Raw genomic sequence first — 18,978 nt, 5'->3', positions numbered from 1 at the left:
GAGTACAAACTAGCCAAGCTCAACCAGTCCGAGCATTCATAAAAATCTATTTCTCTGTGGGAAAGCATTATCAAGCTGAAGCTGTACAATTTCTTGGTAAGCCTCTTCTCTGCAGAAATCTCCTCCCACATCTCTTTCATCTCTGTCTTCTCTGATTTTTTTATGTATCAAGTCATGTAGCGAGTAACAGCAATGGAGTTGTCTGCAACAAAATGTAGATCCATATTTGCATTCCACATCTTTAAGAATCACAGGTTTGTAGTCATTGATATACTTGGAAGCATCTGTTCTTCTCAAGATGTATGTATTTTGTGGTGCTTTCCATACCAGAGTATGTCTGACTGCAGATAAAAAGCTATTGACTCTTCCTTCTGAGATGACAGGTCATGGGAATCCAAAATGACATATTGTGTAATATTTTCCTTTGCATCTGTATTTATAATCACAGTACTTTCCACATCTATGTGTTTGGAATTGTAGAACTTGTTGTCTCAAGCCCTTTTATGCACTATCTTTTTTGGTTGTACATGTCACATACTGTTGTATGAAAGACAAGACAGACTCATCTCTTTCAAATTTGGAGGAATCTTTTACTCATAGCAGCATGTGAATATGTGGATCACCTCTAGCTTGTTACTCTTTGAGCCAAAAGAGATCAGTTACTTGGCCAAGAGGGCGATTAATTGTATTACAGATGAAAGCCATCGTAGCTTGAAATCTGTGGTTAAAGTATCTGCAAACATTTGCAGGGTCCAGCAAGCAAAGTTTTCCTACTGTCTTCAGATCGATGTCTTTTATGTTTGAGATTGCTTCTCTGAGGAATTCAAGCAGCTCATCCCATGCATACTCAGCACAACTGAGTGATAGAAACCAAGTAGGTGCTCCTAAGTTTCTCAACATGCATTTTAGCTCACCGTGACGATGATACCAATATTCATTGGTGCCACATTGGCACACCATTAAATTGATCAAGTTTTATTCCAGGTTTCCATCTTTTCCTCAAACTTTATCAACAAATTCTCTTTCTGTGATATTTTGCAGATTCACTCCTGTCTTGAAAATGCAGTTTACTGCATAGGACAGGCCTGACAAATAACTCTCAAATAAAAGGTGAAATATATAAGGAATACTTATCTGGTATCTGTACAGGCCGGGAGAGGGGACTCACCTCTCCGGATGAGTAATAACAAGCAAAGCCTGAAGCAGGGCTGGGTGCTTGCTCTCACCTTGTTCAAACTATTCATGCCAAACCTGCCGCAAGAATCTGCAATTCCCATGTGCCCAGGCAGGGATGCAAAACACTTACTAGCTTCCTGGACGCTGATGATGTAGTCCTGCTTAGTCAGAGCCAGGTTGGTCTGCAACATCATCTCAAGAAAATGCATAATTATGTCACAGAGAACAACCTAAAAGTCAACTATAGGAAAACAGGATTAATGACCATCAACAACAAGAGGAAATGGCAGAGGCTCTGGAAATTTGGGGGCACACACATAGAAGAAGCAGAGGACTACAAGTAAAAGGCACAGCATAGACAAAGACAGATCCCTTACTAAGAAATAAGAAGGAAAGGACTGCCATTAGCAATAACATTAAAAAGTCTCACTTTAGAATTGACTGGGCCCACACTAAGCCCGCTCCTGAAGGTAGCACAGGCCAAACCTCTCCCAACAATAACTTATGACAGCGAATCAATACGTGGCAGAGACGCTAGCCCAGATAAAGCAGCAGTTCAGTCTATTAAAACAATCCTTGGCCAGGCACGGCATCTACATCATCTGCTGTAATAAGATGAGGGTCGCCATTCCAAATACTTTAAACCAACCACCATGGCAACAACTCCAGCAGAGAGACACATCTCCCACCAAAGCTATCTACAGGAATCCTTGATGATCACAGTACTTTCCGAACTCTAGAATACAAAGATTCACCCTTCAACCTTTAAGAAACAGGTTTGTAATAACTAAAACAACTCTTACTGGCGGAGGACAAAGCCTCTTTTTCAGCTAGAGCTCACACCTGGATGACCTTGTACCTTTACAAATCGCTTGCACCCCAAAATTATTTTAATCAGGGCTACCCAAAATCAGTAAAAACTAAATTCTTGAGGCACTGCCTGGGTCTACTTCCATGAGCCCTGAACATCCCACCCAGGTTGAGGGTGCACACTCAAACTTCTTGCCACTTGCCCGACAACAGAACAGAATACATTTTCCATCTACTTCGTACCTGCAAGGAGCTGCTGAAGGAAAGGGACAGCTGCTTCAAAGAGTGGGGAATTTGCTAATGGAAGAAAGTAGTTCTGGCCTGCTTCGGCTCGGGGGACCCACAGCTGAACTGCAGACTGGTAAGATTTCTTATGCTAGCTGAACAAAAAAATGCCACTAGCCTCCGACCGGTAAGGAAGCCAGGTCACTAGCTGAAGACATACAAGGTCAACTACTGCGGGGTCATTGCAAACTGAACCTGGTCCTAGCCTCAAACCAAGGCCCAATAGCAGCACACATATACTTATGAATGCAGCATCCATGACCTAAACAAGTGACAAGATGCTCCAACTGATATTTCAAACATGTACATTTAACCTTATGTATTCTTATGGTTGTAAATTGGTTGTTTTTAATGCATAGGGTTTAATTAACCATGCAACAAATTCATCTTACTTAATCTACTTACTGGGCAGTTTGCACTTCAGTGGTAGGCAGTTCCAAACACTACACTCAGCCCCGATTAACTTCACTTAGGATGAGCGAATCATGCTGGGAACGAAATCTGAGATTAGTACTTTAAAAACACTTTTTTGCACTGTAAGCACCTTGTAACCGACCAGGCACTATGCTGAATGTGAAGAGTCTGGTTCTTAACTGATAATGCTGTCGAGCCAACAGCAAAATTTATGATGAGTTACTCTTTAGCTTCTCCATGTCTGCAAGGGGTTACAATCAGATATGCATGCTTAGCGCTGTCGTTTATTGTGCATATTAATAGGTTTTATCAGTTGTATTGCTGTATTGCAATGGTTTTCAGTAACTATGTAAATAAATAAACTTAAACTGTTATACAGGCCAGATGCAGAAAACATCAAACTTCTAAACTGTTATCCCACTCAAGGAGCTCCTTTAGTTTCTTTCATTTGAGGGAGATCAATTGCATCACCGATAATCTCTTTAGAATGCAGAGGTTCGTACTGTAGTGACCATACAGTTCTTCTGATAAGGATCGATCCACCTTTTCAATCAGTCCTCAATCAATCAATCAATTTGAGAGGGTCGCAGCTCCGTTCAGTCAAAGAGCCAGGTCTTGAGACTCTTCCTGAAGGTGTTCAGGGAGGGGGCGCATCTGATGTCTACCAGTCGAGCGTTCCAGGTCTTGGCTGCGATGTGAGAGAAAGATCTTCTACCTGCTCTTGCTCTGTGGATGCGCAGGATTTCGGCCAGTGCGAGGGTGGAAGATCGGAGGTTTATTTTGGGTACGTAGAAGTTTATTCTGTTGTTGAGGTATTTGGGTCAGTTGTTATGGAGGCACTGGTAGGCATGAATGAGGATTTTGAAGGTGACTCTCTTCTCCATGGGGATCCAGTGGAGTCCCCGCAGGTGTTGGCTAATGTGTTTGTGCCGGGGGATGCCGAGGACGAGTCTGGCCATGGTGTTCTGTATTGTCTGGAGTTTGTGGATTAGGGCCTTGTTAATGCCGGCATAGAGTGCATTACCATAGTCCAGTCTGCTGGTGATGAGTGCGTGGGTGACTGTCTTCCTTGACTCAGGGGGTTTCCATTTGAAGGTCTTGTGAAGGATGAGGAGGGTGTTGAAGCAGCTGGAAGTGACAACGTTGACCTGTTGGTTCATGGCGATTGATGATTCAAGAACAATGCTGAGGTTTCTAGCATGGTCTGAGGGGGTCGGTGGGCTTCCGAAGGCAGTGGGCCACCAGGTATTATCCCATGCTGAAGGGGTGGTTCCGAGGATGAGCACTTCTTTCTTCTCGGCATTGAGTTTTAGGCAGCTGCTGGTCAGCCAGACTGTGACGTCTTGCATGCCCCTCTGGAAGTTGAGTTTTGCGGTGGTGGGGTCTATAGTGAGGGAGAGGATGAGCTGGGTGTCATCGGCATTGGATACTATGTTGAGGCTGTGGTGTCGGACGATGGCTGCGAGGGGTGCCATGTAGATGTTGAAGAGGTTTGGGCTCAGTGATGACCCCTGTGGAACTCCGCAGGTAATTTCCATGGGGACAGAGAGTAAGGAAGGCAGTCTGATCCTTTGGCTTCTTTTGGTTAGGAACGATTAGATCCAGTCCAGGGTGGTTCCTTGTATGACGGCGTCATGCAGTCTGGCGACTAGTGTGCTGTGAGAGACGGTGTTAAAGGCTGCAGACAGGTCAAGGAGGATGAGGGCTGCAGAGTGGCCTTGGTCCAGGAGGGTGTAGATGACGTGTGTGGCGGTGAGTAGGGTGGTGTCTGTGCTGTGGTTGCTCCAGAATCCGGATTGGGACGGGTTGAGGATGGCGTTCTCTTCGATGAATTATGCCAGTTCCCTGTTGACTGTTTACTCTGCTACTTTGGCTGCGAAGGGGAGGAGTGAGATGGGCCGGTAGTTTTTGAGGTCAGTGGGGTCGGCCGTGGGCTTCTTGAGCAGAAGCCTGACTTCTGCTCACTTCCAGTTGTCTGGTAAGGTGCCTGTTTTGAAGGTGGTGTTTATGGTGCGTTGCAGTTCAGGTGCGATTGTGTCCACGGCTTAGTGGTAGATTGGGGGGGGGGGGGAACGGTGGGGGCCCCCGAGTGGATACCTTTCATGGTCGTGGTGGTATCCTTAGTTGTGATTGGTGTCCAGGCATCTGCAGGTGCGCCTGGCTTCTTGGAGAATGGTTTTGAACTAAGCAGCTTTTCTGGGGCGCTGTTTGCCAGGGTTGCATAGCGGGGAAAGCTTGTATGCTCAGTTGGAGATCCAAGTATGGACTCCTGTGGCTGCGATGTTTGCGTCGGGTGTCGAGGTGTGGTTGTCTCGGGTGAAGGTAGAGTGTAGTTGCTCATTGGTAACCTTCCTCCAGTTCCTTTGTGGTGGGCAGTGGGCTGGTTTTGGTTCCTTGGGTTTGTGGGTCTATAGTGGTTGCATTGTGTGGCTGAAGTGGACGCTGTTGCCTGCAGTGAAGAGGGGGTCAAGGGTGTTTTCTGCTCTGTGAGTCGGTGTGGTGTCGAGTTGGTTTAGTCCGATATCGGCAAGGTTGTGATGGAGGATGGTAGAGTTGGGGTTGCTGGGGTTGTCGAGCCAAAAGTTGAGGTCTCCGATGAGTATGTAGTTCATTGATGCAGTGGTGTGGGGTGCGATGAAGTCAGTGATGGTGGTAGCAAAGGGTGTCCGGGGCCGGGGGATCTGTAGATGAGGTTCCTCAGAGTGTGGTGTTAGGGCTAGTCTGGATCTGGAAGTGCAGGTGTTTGTCAGAGGGGAAGGTTTCACTGGCGGTGGTGAGGCGAAGGGTGCTCTTGTGGGTGATGGCGAGGCCCCCTCCCGGGTGGTTGGGTCGGTCTGACCTCTGGATCTTGCATCTGTCTGGGATGGCGGTGTTGATGTCGGGGGTGGAGGCGGCGTTGGTCCAGGTCTCCATGTAGAATGAGGTGTCGGGTGAGAGAGAGTCAAGTAGGTTCCAGATTTTCATGGCGTGTTAGTGCACGGAGGGCACGTTGAGGAGGATGCATTTAAGGGTGTCGCCGGTGCTGGCTTCGGTGGTGTCGGAGGTCGGGGTGGTGGTGAAAGTCCGGCGGCTGTGGAGGCAGGAGAACTGGTCTTGGGTCGTGTTCGGTGAGGCCTGTTGGCAGTCTCTGTGTGTTCCGAGTTGAGTGCAAGGAGGGTGGTGGAGTCGTAGCGGTGGAAGTTTGTCGATCCAGGGTTCCTGGCCCTGGCCGCGGTCAGGTGGCGGACGGGTGAAGACGGGCTTTCCTTAGGCGCGCTGGCTGCATGACTGCGCAGTGGCCACCATTAAGTAGGGGAGGGGGGATGGAACATGCACCTGGGAGGTGGGAGTGGGGGTGGTAACAGTGGGAACAAAAGACACCAGCAGAATAAAAGAAGATGAATTCAAGAGCAGCAAGAGTGGGGAAAACAATATCACAATAACACACAATTGGGAAACAAATTTCACAATAGCTCACAAGTGGGGAACAGCACAATGGGCACAAATGGGGAGAAAGTCAAATAACGCTCAGTACAAGAGAGCAATCATGGAATGGCACAAAGTGGTCTTGAACCCTACCTGGGTTGGGTAAAGATGTTCGGCGGCGGCAGAGCAAAGCACAGCTAAGCTGCTGGGGAGAGAGCATGCCTCAGACCCCTTGATGATGATGTGTCACCCTCCATATGTTATGCCCTGAAGAGCCTTTATATTTTTAAATAAATATTGTTTTGTAGAATATAATGTTGCTTGATTTATTTTACCAACATCCACTAACTCCTGTCATATTTTTCGATCCTTGGTAGGGATGCCATTCACTAGAATAATAAGTGCTTCTTCCAAATCACTCTGCACCCCTACACGTTCAATATTCTGCTTGAAATGTAATGGCAAGTACACAACTCTACCTTTAAGACCTTTCTGTAACTCTGTTGGAAGAAACTTCGCTGTCTTTGTCTCCACACGAACTATAGCTTGGAATGGATGTACAGACTATTAGAAATGATTCATAAACATTTAAATCTTGTAGTTCTCCAGTGATTTGAATGAATTCTAACTTATTGTGGACTGCTCTAGTTGGCATTTTATTGTCCTCCAATTTATTATAACAGTACTTACATATAATTTGTCGCGTGAAACAATCAAAGTGTTCCTCTACAAATAAACAAGCTGCAAATTCTCACCACTTATCTGTGTTGTCTTCTGTTTCCAAAGACACAACGTTATGTTATGTTACAAAAATGTATTGAGCGTACGAATACCTGGAGGTGTCTTGGTGCTAAGACTGTGAAAGAAGCTTGGCGGGGCGTCTAGTTTTGAAATAGCCACGTTTTTAGAACTTTTCTGAAGATGGCAAGTGAGCTTGCTGTTCTTAGCTCCCTACAGAGGATGGTCCATAGTTTAACAGTACCATACCAGAGGCTACGTCCTACCCAGTTTAAGGACAGTATCCTTGGAACTTTCATGAGTCCGGCACCCGTGGAGCGTAATTGTCTAGCCGGTTCATAACGGACAAAGATATCTCTAAGAAATCTTGGACCTGAGTTACTCAGAGCCTTTTAGGCTAAGCATAGTGATTTAAATGTAATTTGTTGTTCCACTGGAAGCCAGTGGAGTCTTTGAATTTCTTTGGCAACAGATTCTTGCTTAGGAATGCTCAGAATGAGTCTTGCGGCTGCATTTTGTACTGTCTGGAGCTTTTTTTGATATTGTTTCTGCATATTCAAATAGAGCCCATTGCAGTAATCCTGCTTTGACTGTATTAGCGTGGTTACAGCCATCCTTCTAGAATCAGTAGGGATGTAAGGAAGGATCTTCTTAAGTTTCTTTATCAGAAAGTGGGAGGTTGACACAATGGCATTAATCTGATGTGATAGAGTTAATTTGTTATCTAATAGAACTCCCACATTTTTTACTTTCTGAACTGGTATAGGTGGTTCACCCATCTCCGCTGGCCACCTGAGATGATCCCACCTGGGTTGCAGGTTTCCACAGATGACAACCTCGGTCTTCTCAGAATTGAGTTTAAGACAATGTTTTTCCATCCATCTGTTTATTTCCCGCATGTAGTTTTGAAACTGTAGTGTAGGGGGGGCTTGATCTTTAAACGCTGCCACCACTGTCTGGGTATCACCAGCATAGGACGTAAGGCTAAAACCAAAGTTTTGAATCAGAGGGGCTAGTTCACATACACACAAGTTAAAAAGAGAAGGACTAAGAGATGAGCCTTGTGGAACTTCACATCGGAGGACGCAGGGATCCGATGTATACTGTCACTGTTTGTCTCCTTTCCTTCAAAAAGGAGGAGAGCAAGGCCAGTGCCGCTCCCTTAACCCCCAACATTTCCAGCCGCTGCTGCAGAAGATTGTGATCTATGGTGTCAAACACAGCAGATAAATCTAGGAGAACAAGGGCGGCCTTACCCTCTCTATCCATCACCATCCTGATATCCTCAGAGGCCTCAATTAGCGCCGTCTCAGTACTGTGCTTTTGTCTAAAACCAAGCTGAGAGCGATCAAGCAAATCGTTTTCCTGGATGAACTGGGTTAGCTGCTTGTTCCTGATTTTTCCACTACTCTGTCTGGAAGCGGCAGCCGCGCTATTGGGGTGATAAATATTTTGAGGCGACACATCCAGATTGGGTTCTATGGAGCTGGGAAAGTACCCGAGATAAACATATTGTTAAAAAATTCAGTGATCTTGGTGCTGACTACCTCTGCTATGTCTTTCAATAATGCGGGTGGGCAAGAATCATGAGGAGCCCCGGATTTATTTTCTCTAAGGTCTTTTTCCACTATCTCAGAAAAAATCTGTAAAAAGCAATGGAATCTATTTCCCTTAGATTCATGGCGTAGAGATGATTCAGTGGGCCTGCAAGGGGGGGTGGCTTGAAAAGCGTCATAAATATCTTTGAATTTGTTTTTAAAAGCTGCTGCAATCTTATCACAAAAAGTTTGGTTGCTCTTGATTCATTTATTTTTCGGTAGAGAGAACAATTTATCAACCACCCCAAACAGTTCTTTTGGCGTATTTTTAGCTCTCTCTATAATTTTAGTAAAAAAGTAATTTTTTTCTGACATCAACAGTTTGTTATATTGAATTAGTGCAGCTTTTTAAATATCTTTCTTCTCTATGTGGTAATTTATTTAACTCTCCAACATCTTTTGAGTCTACGACACTTTTGGTTATCTTGATGCAAGGCGTCAGTAAACCAGGGGGCCGAAGGAGTGTTATGATTCACGGAGGTTTTACCACTGGTTACTGTAACCTTGAAAGCCTCCTTTAGCCAGTCCGTGTATTTGGTGACTGCTAATTCTGGTGGGACATTTAGCCATGGGCGTGTTCTACCCAACTAGTTTTGAAGAGTGACTTTATCCACCTTATTCCAGGTGGTATAAGTTGATGAATGGGTTTTGGTCATCTCTTCCATCTGAGTTTTTGTGACAGAGAGATCAAACCTGATTAGCGAGTGATCTGTCCACGTTAACAGGAGAGCCTCCTTTTCTATAAGTCCCTGTGCAGAGGTAAAAGAGTGTGTCCAGCCTCCTGGGTGGATGTTTGCACTGTTTGAGATAGGCCCTAATGTATCTAGCAAGGAGATAGTCTCCTTGTCATCAGGATCCTCTAGGTAGACATTAAAATCTCCCAGGAATGTAAATTCATTACAAGCCAGAATGGGCTCCATAAGTACATCTAGATTATGCGTAAAGGTGCTCCTGGCCCCTGGTGGGTGATAAAGTAATATGCCCCTAAATGTTTTCCTGGCATTAAGTTCAATTGCAAAGTGGGGGCTTCAAAGAAAGAAGTGAGGGCTGAGGAGAAGCAACAACATAATGAGTTTGAGTTTTGAAGTGAGTGCGTCTAAGACCCCAGCGGGGCTTCAAATTTTACTTAATAGATTCCATCTGTTCTGCAACAGCAGGGGTTTGGTTATTAACATCACAAAAACCACATTTATGGCCTTTAACCCCCAAAAGTCTTATAAAGGTAGCCCAATGTTAGGAGGGATCCCCCTGGAAAGAGACAACACTTTTGACGATCTAGGTGTTCGCCTCTAAGATAAAATGTTGAGGTAGCCCCACCTAACTAAGAAGCCACTGGGCCATAGCCGCATCACAGGGGCCCTAGGGAAGGAACATCACTCTTCACATAGCAGACCTGTAGCTGCCACCCTGCAGGTCTATGACCTGAAAGCAGTCAGCACAGCCCTGTACAGTGCAGAGCTAGGGGGATTTTACAAGATATCTGAGATCAGCAGATCAGAGCACAATTTCCTTAGGAAACTTGTGACGTTGCTTCAAAGCACTCCGCTCACTCCCCTAATGCTTAATATGGACAGACGCCCTATTGGCAACATAGTGAAGCTCAGCCCGTTGCTTTACTTGGCTTGCATCATGAGGACCTCGGAGCTACTGCCCTATGCAGAAGCTCTATCAGAGGACATCCGTCTAGATGCATGCAACAAGGTAGGGTGAATCAGAATTATTAAAAAACTGGTGTCCGATGTTGAGATTCAGCCCTTATATGATAAACCAGATCCACCTTTCCTCCAAATAGAGGTACTAAAGCAATATTATAGGGAATGTGTTGAGCAATAAGAGTTCACTAAGTCTAATCAGAGTAAACTTACTACAGAATTTTATCCCCATAAACAGGTCAGATCATTGGAGCCCTACTTAGCCTTAATTCAGGTCCCCCAGGATAGGACGCTATACACTCAAGTTAGGTTTGGCACCCTTCCTGTTGGTGAGGTAAGAGCTAAGTGGCACCCAAATGACTTAAGCAAGCAATTGTCCAGGATGTAAAGCACCAGTGGAGTACATTGCCCATGTGCTGTTTGCATGTCCTGATAATGTGTAACCCAGGTCCAAAGGGTTACAGCCGATCTGCCGGCATTTGCGCACACGGAACCATCGGGAAGCCTTGCGTATTCTAAAATTGGTTTCTAGACCCCTTTTTGCCTGTGCAGTGGCCAAGTTTTTAAGCCATATGTGAGGCATTAGGAGGAAGGCCCAAATGAGAGAATTATAGTAAGCAGCAGACCAGTCTTCAGACCTAGCTACCCATGGGTCTTAGTAATTCTACCCGCGAAACCCTAAAACAATCACTCCACTAGCTCTGTTACGAGAGAGCTCAAAAGGCCAACAACATGTGCTATGTATGAAGATATATTTAGTATTTCCTAACTGTTGTAATATCATGTTAGTTCTTCCTGTCCTTCGATACAGTTTTAATCTCATTTTAACTTCTGAAATTCTTTGATAGTTGCTTTCACTACTTTTTGCTAGACGTTTGATATCTTTTATCGGTATAATTTAAATCAAAGGAATTATAATGTTTATTGTAAGAATGAGTTTGTATGATGAATTATCTTTAATTGGCTCACGTTCAACGGGCATGGTATTCTTTCACTGGTCCATAAATTGTATCGTTTCTAATTTAAGTTGGCGCCCGTAGCTGTACTGAGCACCTTGAGCAATTTTCACATGCTGGTTCAAAATTATACCATCTCATAGGCAGTATGATGTAGAAATCACAGTTATGTGAAAAGAAGATTTTGAATGCCTATTGTGACATGTGCTGTATGAATCATTCATTTCTTATATTCTTAATTGTATTTTACTATGTGTGCTTGTTTCAGCTTTTATGACACAAGCTGTTGAAATAAAGCATAATGAAACATATTAATTCATAATTGATAATTATGTTAATTGTGTAAGCTGTGTGCAGGTTGTGGGGTTTATAGGGGTAAGGGTCGGAAGTAATCTGTTTTATTTAATTAATAATTAGTTGCTAATTAATATGAATTAATTAATAATTAATTATGTTGATTGTGTAATTACATTCATTTTGGCTGTGGGTTATGGGATTTTTAGGGGTAAAGGGTTTGAAGTTAATTAATTTTAATGAATTATTATTTAGGGCATCATTAGGATGGCGGGCTGACGTAAAAAGGGACCGCCCGCCATAAGTGTGGCGGTCCCGTGGGGGTCATTAGGAGGATGCGCCCTCTCGACATTGTGATGGGGGGTGCTTTCAGCATCCCCCGCCGCACTGCCAAAAAGGCATGTCGTGCATTTTCATGCACAACGTGGCAGGTACCACTACGGTCCCCCAATAGTAAAGACCGCATGCCTTTCTGTGGCGGCGTTGCCACCACGGAAAGGCAAATCCCCGCATGCATTATATTGTGGATGGGGATGTATGACGTTATAACGCATACTTTTACAACGCCTACCTTTACAACGCAATTTTTACAACGCAGGATCCATTACAACGAAGTACCATTACAACGCATGTATTTACAACGAATATACTTTTACAACGTATACCATTACAACGTAAGTATTGGTAAGTATATAATTTTTTTTCAAATGTAAATTAATTAAAATTATTATAATTTAATTTAAATTAATTTAATTTAATTTAATGTAATTAATTTAATTTAATTTAATTTAATTTAATTAATTTAATTTAATGTAATTTAATTTAAATTTTTCTTAATTTTTATCCTGTACCCCTGTACCCCAAAAACCCAAAACTGACCCTAAACCCTAAAAATACCCCTTTACCCCAAAACCCAAAACTGACCCTGAACCCTAAAAATACCCTTTTACCCAAAAACCCAAAACTGACCCTAAACCCTAAAAATACCCTTTTACCCAAAAACCCAAAACTGACCCTGAACCCTAAAAATACCCCTTTACCCAAAAACCCAAAACTGACCCTGAACCCTAAAAATACCCCTTTACCCAAAAACCCAAAACTGACCCTGAACCCTAAAAATACCCCTTTACCCAAAAACCCAAAACTGACCCTGAACCCTAAAAATACCCCTTTACCCAAAAACCCCAAACCTTGCCCTGAACCCTAAAAATACCTCTTTACCCAAAAACCCAAAACTGACCCTGAACCCTAAAAATACCCCTTTACCCAAAAACCCAAAACTGACCCTGAACCCTAAAAATACCCCTTTACCCAAAAACCCAAACCTTGCCCTGAACCCTAAAAATACCCCTTTACCCAAAAACCCAAAACTGACCCTGAACCCTAAAAATACCCCTTTACCCAAAAACCCAAAACTGACCCTGAACCCTAAAAATACCCCTTTACCCAAAAACCCAAAACTGACCCTGAACCCTAAAAATACCCCTTTACCCAAAAACCCAAACCTTGCCCTGAACCCTAAAAATACCCCTTTACCCAAAAACCCAAACCTATAATATTTTTAATAAAATTATATACTTACCAATACTTACGTTGTAATGGTATGCGTTGTAAAGGTATCTGCATTGTAAATACATGCGTTGTAATGGTACTTCGTTGTAATGGATCCTGCGTTGTAAAAATTGCGTGGTAAAGGTAGGTCGTTGTAAAAGTTGCGTGGTAATGGTTGTATACCTGTGGATAGCGTTGTCTAACCTTTTCCGCCCGGTCGACTCATCGACCGGGCAAAAAAACGTCAGACGGTCTTTCCGTCCGCTGGGGTCCCCCCGCCACACTAATATGGCAGGGGGAATGGCATGCAGGCAGGAAAGAATGTCGGGCGGATCACCACCGCCATGCAGGCGGTCGCGATCCGCCTGACATGCTAATGGGCCCCTTAGTTTTTAATTAATAAGATTTGTTTAATGGATAATTATGTTAATTGTGGAAACCCATTTTTTTAAAGGCTTCAGAGGTGGGTTGTGGGTTTCTGTAGGGTTATGGGGTGGGGAGTAAATTCATTTTAAGTAATTATTAATTGATTTGTAAATTAATAAGAATTAATTAATTAATTGATATTTAAATATGTTAATTGTGTAAATAAATTTCTGTAAAATGTTATGAGTGTGTTGTGTGGTTTGTGGGAGGTATATCGTGGGAAGTAAATTAATTATATTTAATTAATAATTAATGTTTAATTAATGATAATATGTTTGTTGATAAATAATTATATTAATAGTGTACATATTTTTCTTTTTAAAGTTAAATTTTAGGTGCAGGCTGTGAGTTTTGTGGGGTTATAGGGTGGGAATTAGCTAAATTAAATCTATATATGATAAATATTTTTGTTAATAAATATTTTGTAAATAAAAATATTTCTTTTCATGTAAATTATTTTCATATGTTATATATTCAAATATGTATAGGTATCTGCGATATGTATTTAACATTGTAATATGATTTTATTTTCTTTAATTTTTTATATTTAATATATTTGTACATTTTTATATTTTTCCTTATTTACCCTGTTTTTTAAATAATGTTATTTTGTTCAAGATATTTTCTTTGTTTTTAATGTTGCTCTGATGGGAAAGGGAATAGTAAATTTGCCCCTCTGCAGTTCAACACTTTCCCTACTGCTGTACTGACTGGAGTGGTAATAGTAAATTTTACCCCTCTGCTATCCAACACTTTCCCAACTGTTGTACTGACTGGAGAGGGAATTGTAAATTTTACCCTTCTGCAATCCAACAATTTCCCTACTGTTGCATATATTGGAGTGGGAATAGTAAACGTTACCCCCCCAATCCAACACATTATCTATTGTTGTATTGACTGGGGTGTAACGCCTGAGTCTGAGAGGTGTAGCGCGTGTCCTCACCTGCGTGCTGTCTCCCGCCTGGGACCCCGACCTGCCACAGCGTCGTTTGTTTGGGGGAAAGCAGTTCCTGCCACTTCATCGCCTCTGCTGTGTCCTCACCTGCGTGCTGTCCCCCGCCTGGGACCCCGACCTGCCAGAGCATCGATTGTTTGGGGGAAAGCAGTTCCTGCCATCTCATCGCCTCTGCTGTCTCCTCCCCCCGCCGCAGCCCTCCAACATCGGGACTGCCGCCGAGCGGGGGAGTAGAGACTACAGCCCCCAGAAGCCTCCGCGACTGGCCCGGAAGTCGCGTAGAGGCTGAGCGCCTGGAGGCGCCGTAAAAGGGGCTGTTCTTCCCGCATCGCGGGACCGCGCGCGGGGCCGTGCCCGGGGCTAAGCCTGGGCAAAGGGCGGGCCCTCTGTGGCCCTCAGAGGCCTGAGGAGTCTGGGCTGGGCATAACCCCCTGGCCAAATTGCTACCATTCATAAGGTATTTACATTTCTGTCTAACACCCTCCATATAGATGGCACCTTCGGAGCCCAAGTCTAACACCAGGAACCTGGTCAAAAAGACGCCCATTCATACACGCTCTGTCACAAGGAATGCTGCTCCAGTAAAAACACCGCTACCGACTTTAACTGCAATAGATCGCATGTTACAACAGACTATTGTGGTGGTACCGAACGCAATTGAAAATACTGAGAGACGTCTATCTTTACCACCTAGTGCCTGCTTAATCCAGCATATATCACAACCCGTTGATTGCAGCGTAAACAATACTAATAATATAAACGTGACATCTCTATCAAACGATTCTATTTTAATGCAATCTTACACGGGTCTTCCCGGGGGTGGGCCTACCCGCGTGGAAAATGATCCTATACTTCCTGCATTATTTCAAGACAGGGAAAGTCGGTTGTCCATAACGCCAAATTTACAGATTAACGTTACACCACCTGAGATATCGGGGCATAGTAAGACGCCTAAGCCCAGTGTAGTTCTGATTCCCTGTGAGAATGAAGATCTTATCCCCATAACTGATTCATCCATCAATAGCTGCGTAGACAGCACTCCCGCTCATGGCTCTGCCCTAAGGAGACCCAGATGCACACGAAATAGAAAACTTTTGGCCCGAAGTAGGGTGTATGCGAAACAAAGGGGTAGGAAAAAGAAGGCAACTTCGTTACTATCAGAGCAGGTCAACAGAGGAGAACCCCCACCCCCACAGTTAAGTTTAAACCCTGGGACAAGAGGCAATATTAGTCCTACCACATTTAATGTGGAATTTCTAACGTGTCAAATTGCAGATACAATGAAGCTCCTTATCTCCCCCCTAACTGACAAACTGGATCAGATATGTAAAAGGGTGGAAAATTTGGAGAAACTAGGTCTAGCCAAGTTAGACATCCTTGAACTCCTGGGTTCGCAAGTTATTTCAACCCCCTTGCACGTATCTCACATAAATAAGGACAACTTGACTACAATTAACACAACCAACACACAGGTTCCTTCTGTAAGAAACGTCGCCCCCACGGCAATTACTGCCAAGTCCAGTAACCTGCATACCCTAACCACAAGTAATACGTCAAGTGGGCCCCCTGAGGCCAGAGGTAGAGAGGCAATGGGTCATTCCACAGCAAACGGGAATCCATTAGCACACAGCCAATATAATTACATCATCCCTGCAGTGATTAATCTCCCGCCAGAAAGTAGACCATACGTGGCCATCCTTGCTAATGTCCCGAAATTAAAACCCTCCCAATTTGAAAATAACGAAACACTCGAAAATAAAAATTTTACACTGGCTTGTCCACAATTGTGGATACCCCCTGAGAGGGGCAAGTCAGATTCTTTCGACCCAAAGGGTAGGGTGGGTGGGTCCTAGTAAAAAGGAAATAAGTGGGGACTGTGTAATTATAAACTATAAAACAACTGAATGGGCAAGAGACTCCATCTTGAATGCCCCGATCCCATCCGATAATGACTACAACACTACCCTGTTCCCATTGGACTACTTTTATAGGAATCAGGTGGGATTTAAAGTCTCAGTGCAGAATTTCAAACATCCCAGAGCAACAAACATGCAACATCCACCCGTACAGCAGGCTCCAGTGCAACCAGCTGGGCACCTTATATTTCCCCATGGCCAAAACATCCAGCATGTACCACAGCAACCATCAAATTTATTTAGAATATCAAACCCCAACTATCTCAACTTTAATGCACCTGGGTTAGGTACTAGTGTTTATGGTCAATATGCAGTCCCAACATCTAACAGATTCCAGATATTTAACTCATTAGATGAAAATGACTGACTGGGGGATATTGTTGTTGCTGGATCACCTGTAACTGAAGAACCTAGGTCGATGGATGCCAATATAGCTGAGGAAACCCCAATAGACACCGCTGTAGTAAATACTGATGACTCAACTTTGGCAGATGTAATCATATGTAATGGTGAGAACGAACTGGAGAATTACTCAACACCACAAATTATAACAGTTACCAACCCATCACACGCAGTCACAGACGAGAATTTGAAGGTCATCACGTGGAATATAGCTGGGTTAGCGTCTAAGGTCAACACCCCCATTTGGGCTGACTTTATCAAACAGGGTTACGACATTATTTGCCTGCAAGAAACCTGGGACAGGGAAGATGTACACGTTGAGGGATATACATCTTTTAGTGTGCAGGCTGTGGCCTCCCTGGCTGGTAGAGCCAAGGGTGGGCTAGTGACTCTGATATCCACCGCACTGACCGAATTCCGTGTTAGTGACCATGTTGTACTAGGAGAACACGCTTCTGTTCTGCGCATGATTCACAGCAGATATAGAGATCTAATAGTAGTGAACTTCTACAACAATATTGCGGGGCACAAACGGGGATTGATCATTTCCGATATTGAGCAGGCTATTGATGTGACCTTATCAAGTACACCCAAACCAGCTGCAATCCTATGGGCTGGGGACTTTAACATTAAAACATGCAATTATGCTTTCAAGGGGGCATGTGGCCACAGGGAAGAGTACACGGGAAGGGAAATTAATGTATATAATCACTTCCCGCATAATAATTATGGTGGTGTATTAAACAAATTACTTGCCAAATATGACCTGGACCTCTTAGAATGTAACAAGAACGCAAACAACGACAGGTGTCCGACGTTTCATGGGAGAAACAGCCGGTCTTTCATCGACCATATAATGATATCCTGTTCCGTAGCTTACATCAACGTCTGGGTGATCGAACAAACTATCAGTGATCATAATAGTGTAACTGTTGAATTATTGGGCTGGGGAGCCAAAAGGAATATTTATGGCCAACCATTCCAGGACATCGTGGCAGAAAGACCTAATGGGATGAGGGTGAAATGGATAAAAGTGGACCCCAACCAACTTGTAGCTAACGTGATCACAAACTGTAGCAGTGAGGTTGAATATTGTTTGTCTTCTAACCCATGCCCACGAACTTTGTTATCCAACTTCCTAAATATAACAAAAGCGATTGAGAAATCATTGACACACAAAGTTCGAAAATCAAGGAAAGTCAAGGCGGCGTGGTTTGATGACAATTGTGCACAATCACTTAAAAGGTTGAAAACCTCACTTGATGCTACCCCAAGAGACGCTAGCAAGATCAGGGAAGAGCGCCACAACTATAAAACTGCACTTTCCACCAGGAAGAAGGAACTACAGGATGAGGCATGGGCCAAATTAGAATTGGCTGCTGACACCAAAGACCACAAACTTTTCTGGGACACTGTAAACAGCCCATTTTTAAAGAATGATAACTTTCCCGAGCTAACTTCACACGTCAGTTGCCGGGCCTGGATAGCACATTTTACAGGGATTTTTAATTCCGAAATTACCCCAGGTTTTATTTCCGATTTTAATCTTATTTCCGATTTTAATCCTAATGTTTTTACTGATATATCAACCTGTTTTAAATGGGAGAAGATGTTGTTTTCTGTGACATTAAGCGAGGTGACTGAGGCAATTGAGATGAGTAAGGGGGGGAAAGCCCCGGGACCGGATGGGGTCCCTGTGGACTTTTACAAATTCGAGACTTCCCTATGGGCTCCTATTTTGACACGCTACTTTAATGCTGCCATCGAAGATAAGTTGCCAACTTCATGGGGACAATCAATTATCGTGCCTCTTTTTAAAAAGGGTTCTAGGGCAGAAGCACGTAATTACCGCCCAATTTCACTTTTGGACTCGTCGCTAAAGATTTTGAGTCGTGTACTTTTGGTAAGACTTGAGTCCTGGGTTGATGACAATAACATCCTCTCACCTATTCAATACGGGTTTCGTAGGGGTCTAGGGACTATGGAGCAGTGCGTGAACCTGGAACTTATTATCGGCAAGTACACGAAGGCCAAGGAACGGAATTTGTTTATGTGCTTTGCCGACCTAAGTTCCGCATTTGACTTGGTGGAACACGCACTGCTCTGGCCCACACTACTTGCCATGGGCGCTCCGCCCGAAATCATTCACCTTTTGGCCCGAATGTACAGTAGCCTTTTAAGTAAGGTTAGATTTGGAACTGATGGTGAATGTACCCCCTTTTTTAAAATTGGCAGAGGGATCCGAAAAGGGTGCGTGCTAGCCCCTCTTTTATTTTCCCTTTTTATTAATCAGGTTGACCAATTTTTACAAGAATCTTATGCTGATGCACCCATTATTAATGGAAAGCAAATACCCGTCCTGTTATACGTGGACAACGCGGTTCTGATTTCTAGGACCGC

This window comes from Lissotriton helveticus, chromosome 4_1 (assembly GCF_964261635.1).
Source record: "Lissotriton helveticus chromosome 4_1, aLisHel1.1, whole genome shotgun sequence".
In the NCBI taxonomy this organism is placed as follows: Eukaryota; Metazoa; Chordata; class Amphibia; order Caudata; family Salamandridae; genus Lissotriton; species Lissotriton helveticus.
Note: the sequence above shows the minus strand (reverse complement) of the source record.